We start from the raw sequence: 10,902 nt of genomic DNA, 5'->3' as shown, positions 1-10,902 counted from the left end.
ATTTTGTTGCTTTTTATTTAGTTTTTTTTATTTATTTATTTTTTTTTTGTTTGTGTGTTTTCTTTTTGTTTGGTTTTAGAGAGGTAGAGGAGAGTATATCTTATATTTGTGGGAGTGTGATTTTTTTGCACAGATACTAGAAAAGTTGAGAAAAGATCAAAGGGCTAAAGGAATCCCGGGGCAATTAGCAGCAGCAAGCTGCCCCGTCAAATCAGTAGCACGGGCCCGATCGGGCGCGCGTACGCGTCAGCAAACTACGTCAACTTCGACAGGCCATAACTTTTGCGTTTTTTATCCGATTTTTGCGTGTGACCTGTCGTTGGAAAGCTCTTTAATTCTAGCTTCCAATGCAATTAGAATCACTGTATTATCATTTATACATCAAAAGTTATGATCAGAATAGTGCACCTGACTCAAATTTGAAATTTTTCCCACTAACACTTTGTTTCTTTCTTGCCCAATTTTGTTCCAAAGAGATGCATTGCAACCCTCGAGGCTTTGGTGACATTGATGTGGTGATGATGAAGAGTAGTCACCTTGACTACTAGCTTCCCTTTAAGACAATGAGGACATTGTCTGATTTAGCTTGGGGGGAGGTTCTTGTGTTCGTATGGTACATCTTTCACTCTCTCTCTTCTCTTTTTATTTTTATTTTTCTTAGTATAGATTTTATTACTTTCTTAGGTTAGTTTTGTTCCAATGAATTATAAATTATGCTTCACAATGCCCCTTACTTGGGAAAATTGTTTTGATTCTTGGTATTTGATGATAGGCATTGTGGATTAGTGGATCATGATTTGATGTTTGATTGCCCTGAAACCTTTACATGCATCAATTTTGTCCAACTATTTGTGAATATAGTGCTTGACTAGTTGTTTTTGTTAGGAAATGTGTGATAGTGCCATAATTCCTGGTATGTCAATGAATTTGAGTATTGGCTTGCAACTATAAGTAATATTTATATAGTTCATTATTATGTGCATTGTGGAGGACGAAGGCATTTGTTCTTTTAGGTAGCCTCCAGATATTGTAGATACATTTGTTCCCTTCTTGCTACCCATGTTGTTGCCTTGACTTTTTGTTGTTTATCAGCCATATTACAAGCCTATTTTGCCCCATTGGTTACTAGTCCCAAGCTTGGCTTGGGGGAGCTATTAGTGAGTGAGGTGAGGGAGTTTGTAGTGTACTTATTATTTGCACAACTTGGGTGGGACTTTGAGAAGTTGTTTTTTTGTTATTCATGTTTATTTTTGATGCGTTTGAGAGTTATATTTTCTTGAAAAAAATAAAGCATGATATTATGAAAAAAAAAGAAGTTCAAGAAAAAAAAATGTGAAAAAAATAAGTGAACTTCGAAAGAAAGTGTTCAATGTTCAAATGTTCTACTTAGAGGTCGATCAAAAGAAAAAAAAAATTTTGAGCTTCAATGAAAAACTCAAGTTTGGAAATAAAGTTTGATTATTCACTCCACTTCTTCATTATTATATTTTTATGAGTGAAATTGTAAGAGTTGGGATTATTTATTATGGTTGGAGTATATTTGGTTGATGTTAGAGTTGGTTATGTAGGAGATGTTGATCATTATTTATTTTGATCATGGGCTTTATTAGGATTTGCTCCCTTAAGCATAGCTTTACTCTCACTTGTTCCCAAATGATTCCTATCCTTTACCATAGCCTTACATTACAAGCTTTAAAGACCTTCCAACCTTTGTGCATAGAATTGTATGAATGTGAAAGTGTTGTTTATCAATGCAAGTTATGATTTGACATATTTCGAGTCAACTAGTAGGTTGAGCGTTCATTGTTTTATACACACGAGAGTGTGAGTTGGGAGGGCATTGTTCACATAAAGGGGTTGGATGGAGAGCGATCGAGTACATCTTTTACTCACCACAAAAATGAGAGTCGAGTGTGTGAGCACTAGTCTTGAATTCTATATGCTCTTGTGGTTTTCTCTATTTGACAATTGTTAGGGAAGAAAGGTAATTGGATGGATTTGATTGGTTGACTTTGAAGCATGTTTATTTGATTTACCCTGGATCGTTTGTGCTTGATTTTTACTTTTTGGGGTGAAGCATATTTATTGATTCATTGATGAGATCTTTGCTTAGGGACAAGCAAAGGTTTGGCTTGGGGGAGTTTGATGTGTCTATTTTATATAGTATTTTACCCCCGTCCCTTGGTCATAATTAGTAGTGTTTTTGGCTCTTTAGAGCCACTTTTATTACTAATTGGTGTTTTCTAGTGTTTTCGTAGATTTGGTTGACTTTTGCAGGGATATATACTTTTTGAGTATTTTTCCGAGATATTTTGGAGCAATCACGAACATTGGAGAAGCACGACAAAATTTTATAGCCCAGGGCCGGTTAGAGCCATCAAACCGGTGATTAAGGGCTTGGTATGTGTGATACCGGGGCATTTGGACCGAGTATTCAAGACCCAAAGAGGAAACCCAGATTGGCCCGAAGAATTGGAGCCCAATCGTAGTCCAGATAGTGGCCCAAGAGAGCCGCGCGCCTCCGGGCGGGAGAAGCAAAGGTCGGCGCCCGGCCAAAAAGGCTGGCGCCCGGAGGCGCGCCCGGCCGGGCGGGAGAAGCAAAGGTCGGCGCCCGGCCAAAAAGGCTGGCGCCCGGAGGCGCGCCCGGCCGGGCGAGAGAAGCAAAGGCTGGCGCCCGAAGGCGCGCCCGATCGGGCGGTGCCTCGCCCGATCGGGCGCGTGTATTTCTTAGGAGATGTTTAATGTAGTTTTAATTTGTTTTAATTTAGGATTTTGTACGGAGTATAAATACTCCTCCGTAATACGATTTTAGGACTTCTTCTTCTTCTCCTCTTTACTCTTTCTTTACTCTCTTAGAATTCTCTCTCTAAACCTTTGTTCTTAATCTACTCTTAATTCCAGATTACTTTTTGGTAACGATTTCTCTTCCCTTAATCGTAGTTGTTTATTTTATTCCTTTCATCATGATTTATTTTATTGCTTTGATTTGTTTAGTTTCTATTATGTGTGAGTAGTTTTATTTCTAGGGTTTATGGGGATCTAATAAATAATATGAAGGGGTAATTTATTGTTGTTAATTATCAATGCTAGATTAATTTCCTATTGATTGATTTAATGCTCTGTGACTAGATTAGGCCTATCTTTTATGCATGAGTTTGACAATATTGATTCAAGATGCGAGAGATGAGAATTGATGTTTAGGTCTAGTTTCAATAGGCAGGTTAATTTATAAATGGTTAAGTCGAGATTCGAGAGATGAGATTTAATACCGATAAATTAATTGTGTGATTTTAATACGTAGCGAAAGCCCTTTACAATCTGGTTAATTGATGCATTGATGATTGACTATTATTGATTGTTGGTATTGCATGATAATTTCTTATTGAATTGTTTTAACGTTTTACAATTGCGGCTTGTAAAAGTATAGCAATATTAAATTGATGAATCGAGCAGATGTTAATTTGATATTAAAGGCTATTTTCAATAAGAACTTAGATCTAGTAAATTGCGAGAGCCTGTTAGATCTATGTTGATTAATTAATTGCGAGAGCCTGTTAATCGTGTTATTTATGCAATGTCAATGATTGATTACTATGTTTTACTCTGGAGTATTATTTATTGGTGAACCTATGCCCTAGATCCTTTTATATATTGTTTTCTCCCTATTCATATTCTTTGTAGTTTAGTTTCATACTCAATTATAAATATTGGTTACTTAGATAATTTAGATTATAATAATTAATTAGGAGTAAAAAGACTTGTTTCCCTGTGGAGATCAACCCTACTTCCCTATCTACTTTAGTTAGAGGACTTAGGTATTTACTTTTGATTAGGGGATACGACTTTACCCTGTCAGTTCAGTATGTCATGATTTGAAGTAGAGAGGGATTACATAATGAAGGGGTTCTGGTGTGAAATTTAAAATCTCATGAGGATTACAAGAATGAAAAGTGTACTTTTGTGAAAGAAGGATGTGGACATTATTAGTTGAGATGGTTAGAGCCATTAAAGAATACTAGTTGGACATTCAATATCATGAAGGGAAGGCCTATACAGTTGGGACTATCGTAGTCGGAAGTTGATTCTATAGTGAATACAATGATTGTAACTTGGAATTTGTTTAAGAAATGGAAAGGTTGAAGCTTGAAATATTTGAAGAAGAGATCATTAGAGATTCACTATGAAATTTGGTAAAGGAAGAAAACTTTTTATAATTTGAGGAGATGAAGGAAAGCTAATTTCGAGTGTTGGAGTTGATCGAAATTGCGGAAAAATTAATCAAGGAAGGGTAACAATAATATCAATGAAGATGGAACCTTGGTATAAGAAGGAAAGTGGTAAATGTGATGAATTTAAAGAGAAAACTCATGGAGGGTGGACACATCTCATCATACTTGGGTGCACCGAAAAGGAGAAGCTAGAAGTGTGTGAAGAGTTGAGGAAGCATATTCATAGCCTTGAATGATTAATGAATTGGTAATAATGTGATCAAACATTAGATTTGGAAAGAAGGAAAGGTTAAGTATAGGAGAACTAAGAGGATTATACATTCACTCGAGATACGGATAAATGATAATATTTGCATCTCAATGGATTTGAATGCAAATTGATTTAAGTTAAGAAAAAGGAATGATGTAGTTGAATTGCAGTGGATGAACATGTAGAAAGTTATGTCAAGAAGGCGATGAAGCTCCATGGAGAACCTGCAACTATTGTCATAAATAACATAAGTTTTTCGAAATTTTGGAGAAGTGTGCCAAGAACCTTAGGTGAACATTTGGAACTACGTATCATAAGAAACGACATATTAAGGAACTTTATAACGGATTTTTTTTAAGGAGATTAGAGAGGTATTTTGGATTTATTTGAATTATTCTAAGAATAGTTTATGTGCTAGAAGCATAGCCATGACACAATTTGAAAATTTTCATGAGAATAAGTCAAATATGCTGAGTAACGTAAGTGGGATAAAGGTTTCAAAACCCCAATTACATAAGGTTACAATATAACGAGTGATATTAAAGTGAAACTCGGGATTGTGCATAACAAACAATGAATTACACGAATTTAAACGTTAAAGAGAACATGTTCAAAGTTGTGGGCAAAGAATTTGTAAAAGTTAACCAAAGATACGAGTCATGAGATTTGATAAAGAAGAGAAATGGGGACCAAAGTGTTCATGCTTATACGAGATTTGGGAAAGGATTGGTAAGGGTGGCTATAGACTAGCTATACAACGACCTTGGTAAAGTACAAGTGTTTTCGTATGTCCCAAATTAGGAGAAGTGGTGCGATTATGATCTCGAATTTATTGAGTTAGACCAATGTTGAACTTACAAGGAAAACTTGTCAGGAGTGCATAACATTTGTCTATTAAATGGTTGCTGTGGGAAGATTATTTATTATTTCATGAGTACTAATTCTCGCTCACTCATGACTTCTTAATATGAATTGAGCAAAGGATTGGTTATACAGCCAATACAGGCAATAAGGATGCTAATAAGTTGAAAGTAATAAGGTCTAACCAAGGATTGATGAGAAAGGAATGATTTAAGTTGTTTGAGATGATTTGAGTGGAGTTACGAGGACGTAACTCGTTTTATTTAAGGGGGGTAGAGTGAGGTAGAACTTCGTGCTTCCCTTAATATCAGTACTTTTAGTGCTTTTTAAGTTAGTTTTGAATTGACTTTGTTGATTTGTTTGGAAAACTTATACTCTAATTTGTATAAGTTTATGTTTAAGGGTGTATATTACACAATGGTATGTGTAAATTTGGGAATGAATACGTTATCTTACACAATAATTTTTGTAAGTTACTAGTTTGTGTGTGAATGAATAGATGAGGTAGAAATTAAGTATCACAAAAGTAGAGCAACTAAAAATATTAAGGAAATTTTCAGAATTTACAAGCTCTTATTCGTTTTCAAATGAGTTATTTTTTGTTTTCGTACCTAAGTTTTGGAGACGAAACTTCTTTTAAGGGGGGTAAACTGTAGTACCCTGTATTTTTAAAATATTTAATAATTATTTATTTACTTATAAAAAATATTTTGGGCCAAATAATTTTAAATATGGGTTTTACATAATGAGTTTTAAATTTGATCAATACTTACTTTACCCATTTAAAACTTATGTTTACAAAACCCTAATCATCCTTTTTATTTATTTGGGCCAAATATTCCTCCTTTATATCATCTCTTATGAGCCCAAATAATATTAACCTACTCAGCAGTATAAATATTCCTCTGATTCCCAAAATTTTGCCACAAAAAAATCAAAGGGGTAATTTTTTTTTTCTCTTTCTTTTTCTTTCTTTTTCCTTGTCTTTTTTTTCTTACGTGAGTTTCATCTCACATGCTGTTATTGACCTGGGTTGCCGCTGACACCTACCGGCGGACACCACCGTCGAACGACCACTTTGCCTCTCTCCACATATATATATATATATATATATATATATATATATATATATATATATATATGTTAATGGTGATTAAAGTCTTTGCATGCTTGATATTCTTTGGTCTTTCTTGCAAGTGCACATTGTTAGTTGATCAAAGATGAGTCTTTACTAACAAGTAACGGAAGTTGACTTAGTTGAGATTCATTACTATCGATTGTTATTTAATAGTACCTCCTAGTATATGGTTCTAATGTGGAAACATAGAGGCTATGTTAGGAGAAGCCAATTGACCTCGGAAGGCGGCTAGATTGGACCCTTTACTTCGATATTCATGCATGTTTATTTTACCATTGATGTGCTACTTTGTTATTGTATGGTCAAGCGTCGACTTCACCTACCCATTTCCCTTGGTGCCTTAATGTTTTATTTCTTGTTTTAGCATCTTTAGACTTTAGTTTATTTATCTCCTATTCCGGACTAGCTTAATTGTCGATAACATTTGGTGGTGTTTATCCGTTCTCTGTGGTTCGACCCCTATGCTTGCCTTATACTCGTATTAGGTTTGTTTAGGTTGTATAAATTGTATTTGATCTAGGGATAGACAATTGACGACACGTTTATTCCCCTGTCGATTATTGTCGACACGTTTGTTTAGGTTTGTTTAGGTTGTAGTATAGTGGTAAGTATTCCCGCCTGTCACGCGGGTGACCCGGGTTCGATACGTGGCAACGGCGCCATTTCCTTCAAATTGTATCTGATTAAACCCAGGGATTGTAGACATTCCCCCATTTCCATCCCGTAGCATTTGCACGCAATTCCCCATTTATTGAAAAATCCTATTTTTGGCTCATCCTTCGTTGAATCATATAGACCGAGCTATCTCTGATGGAATTTAAATTCTGTTTACTAAATCACATAAAATTTGACACAAAAACTATATAGTCATATAGGAGCATATATGGAATGTATGAAATATGTATGAAGGGGGGAATACAGAAAAGTTTCTACTCAAATTTTAAAATGTAACAGATGCAAAAGGAATTCTGCTACTTATACTTAACTTAAATTCGATTTATAAAATTGAGTTTTAGTATAGAATATCAGTTCCATTTCTACCATTATTATGATATTACATATTCCAACCCGATTGGATACCAAAAACGAAACAGATGCAGGATTTGATCCCTTCGCCGAGATAAAGACATAATAATCAGAAACAATAAAGAGTTCATTTATTTAATCAATATTTTTGGCCCTTTTGTAACAATACAAAAAAAGGGATTTGCGTAGAAAAGAGATATTTTTACCTATCTTAGTACTCTATTTGTAGAATTACTAAAATATCGTTGTATTGTAAAGCGGGTTATGTTTATTCTATTAAATAGTCAATTTAACCACGTGCAGATATCTATATATCATATATAAGATACTTGACTGTCGTCTGTGTAATTTTTGTTCTGGTTCCGGGGTTTACATATACTCATAATTCTTGTTATAATTGCAATTGAGAAAAAGAAAAAGGAAATAAAGAGTTTTCGATTTTTTCATGAAAAGATGCAATAATGATTAGTTATCCTTTGGATTTTCTTATGTCATTAGGTAAACAGAATTTGAAATCAAAATTTACGAATCGTTCATGAAACCGCAGTCAAGCCAATAGTTAATGGTTCCAATTGATCGTGTTTATCATGAATTTTGACTGAAAGTCCGTAGTTTTTGGTCTGAATCGAATCAAAACAAAAAAAGAAAGATTTTGCTTTTAGTAAGTATTTAGTAAGTAGTGGAAGGGCAACCAAGGAAAAGAGATTCAAAATGCAAGTCCAATAAATAAAAAACGAAGTGCAGTAATCTACCCCCAAAAGGGACTATTTAAGTATCGTCTATTTTGTATCGTTTTGGCGGCATGGCCGAGTGGTAAGGCGGAGGACTGCAAATCCTTGTTCCCCAGTTCAAATCCGGGTGTCGCCTGATTCTAATTAACAAAAGACTCGAACTCCCTTATCAACTGCTATAATCGATAACTCCCCGAATTCTTCGTCGGCCAAGGGGAAGGAGAAGAAGGGGTCTCTTGGTACGTACTTGTGGGGTTCTCAAAAAAGAAAGTTCTATAAATTCTTGTGTCTAGGATTCAAGAAAAGATTTTACTTTTAGTAATTTTAGTAAGTAGTAGAAGGATTATCGAAAACTCTCCATTCCCTTCCAGCCCTGTTGGCGCGATTACTGACTGGGCCTTGAAGTCGGCGGGAGGGAATATCTAACCAATTTCGAATTGTGGATAAAGAAAAGCGTAATATAGTTTCTATACAAACTCAAAAGAGTCTCTGAGCTGAGTATTCAGGTATTGGATTAGTTCATTAAAGGAATAATCCCCAAAATTTTTGACTCTGTACCAGGGATTTCACTATTATTATGAAACAATAATGGAAAAATTCCTTCATATTCATAGAAATAGGGGACATAATTCACATGGATATTGTAAGTCTGGCTTGGGCTGCTTTAATGGTAGTCTTTACATTTTCTCTTTCACTTGTAGTATGTGGAAGAAGTGGACTCTAGAAATACTAATTTAGTTTAGTTGAGGAATAAAACTGTATCATTATCATTTGTTTTATCGATCGCTTCGCAAAGTGTATTTAAAGATAATAATGTCAATAAAAAAGATATTTCAATAATTCCCACGTTTATATTTCGAAAGGAGATATAGATGATAGGAAATTTATCTAATTGAATTTTTCTTAAATTTCCACGAATGGACTCTTATCAAAATTCAATTAGATAAGTTTTATAAGTATAATGGGGAACAGCGGATCCCTTTTGTTTCAATATTTCATTTCAAAATTCAAAGAAGTTTTCATCCCATAGAACTCTTTCGAGCATCTATCCACCAGCCAATCAATTCAATTACTTTTCTTCTTGGGTTGGCTTGGCAATGATAAAAAAAGATTACTAATTTGGTTTTTTCTTAATATATACCAAACTTTACTTTTTTTTCTTTGATTCTTTCGGCAGGTACTGGGATTAAGTTTGTATCTTTATCATAAATTATATATAGTTTATAGTACAACGTCTTACACGAAAAAAGACTAATCTAATTGATAGTATGGTAGAAAGATTCATATGAATCTTTCTACCATACTATCCGCTCTCATCGAATATTGCTGATTCGCGCCTGCTCGTTTCAGTTAAGAAACGCAATTGGGATCCGTCAAAGAACTACGAAATCAAGTTTCATTCAAATTAATCATTCTGGCTAACCGTTTTTACATAGATAATAAGTAAAAAAGCAGTAGGAACTAGAATGAATAGTGCAGTAGCAATAAATGCGAGAATATTTACTTCCATAATCTTATCGTTTTTTTACGTACCATTAACTCGGGATTTAATCCCATAGAGATGATCCAAATTTTATCTGTTGATGATATTGAATCAGATTAATATCAGGAATAACAATATTTGAGCTATCATATCAATTTGCGGTCGCGAATTGAATAGTATACCATAGGAAGCTCTTTTATCCATACTGAATCCAAAAAAAGAAAAATGGAATTTGTTAGCTAATCAAGAATTCCCTTAAGTTATCGTTCTTTTTTACTCTTTTTTCCAGAACCTGACGTCTTTCTTCTACAATCAATCATCTAATGAAGTTTCACTTTTTCGTTTCCACTTCCGCTGGTTACAAAAATCCAAAAACATAAAATAGAAGGAAATGGGATCAATCTGAAAAGTATTTTGTCAAGGTAATTTTAATAAAAAATTGGGTGTTGTACAAGAAACAAATTCCATTTATACATGTACTCCCGAGAAACATCTGGAATTCTATTCCATTAGATAGACGCGAGAAATTGAAAAACCAGACCTACTATGTTATCTTTTGAAATCCTAAATAAAATCTTACCAATCAAAAAATTTTCTAGTATTAAGCCACATATCCGTTTTAGGAATTTGTTCTAGTTCAAGTAATGGAAATTTTTCTATTTGTTTGAAAATGAGAAGAAAATAAACTCAAAAAGAAAAAAAAAAAGACCTAAGAATCATCCGAAGACTTCCTATTAAAAGTAAAATTCTATTGTTGTTCTTTTCCAAAAAAGTGGAAAGATCCATTGATATATTTATTGATTATTGGATCCGTCGGGACTGACGGGGCTCGAACCCGCAACTTCCGCCTTGACAGGGCGGTGCTCTAACCAATTGAACTACAATCCCAGGGAACTAAAGTATACAGTATCTATACTTTTTATATGATTTGACTCAAAGCATTTCTAGGTAGAATTTTTGTGTTGTAACAGAGACGCGAGTGATATATTTATCTTCATTTCACATGAATATGGAATTTACTTTATTTAGTGAGAACGACACGAATTGCTAGTCAATTTTTCTTATTTCAAAATCTATTGATAAAATAAAGAAAAAGAGTTTTCTTTTTTTCTTTCTATTTTTTTCTATTTATACTTTAACAATTTTAACTTAAAGACCATACCATAATATGAATCTAGATCATT

The 10,902-nt window shown here is 34.1% G+C and overlaps 2 non-coding genes across 2 annotated transcripts; one reads left to right on the top strand and one right to left on the bottom strand.

Annotated features, from left to right (window-relative positions):
* The first annotated feature begins 8,300 nt into the window (after positions 1-8,300).
* On the top strand, positions 8,301-8,371 carry TRNAC-GCA (transfer RNA cysteine (anticodon GCA)). The gene has a single exon. It is a non-coding gene; the product is annotated as a tRNA-Cys (tRNA).
* Positions 8,372-10,532: 2,161 nt separating this feature from the next.
* TRNAD-GUC (transfer RNA aspartic acid (anticodon GUC)) lies at positions 10,533-10,606 on the bottom strand. Its single transcript has one exon. It is a non-coding gene; the product is annotated as a tRNA-Asp (tRNA).
* Positions 10,607-10,902: the final 296 nt, after the last annotated feature.

This window comes from Chenopodium album, chromosome 8 (genome assembly GCF_948465745.1).
Source record: "Chenopodium album chromosome 8, dcCheAlbu1.1, whole genome shotgun sequence".
Classification (NCBI taxonomy): Eukaryota; Viridiplantae; Streptophyta; class Magnoliopsida; order Caryophyllales; family Amaranthaceae; genus Chenopodium; species Chenopodium album.
The sequence above is the reverse complement of the archived record's forward strand: the minus strand, read 5'-3'. Positions and strand labels throughout refer to the sequence as shown.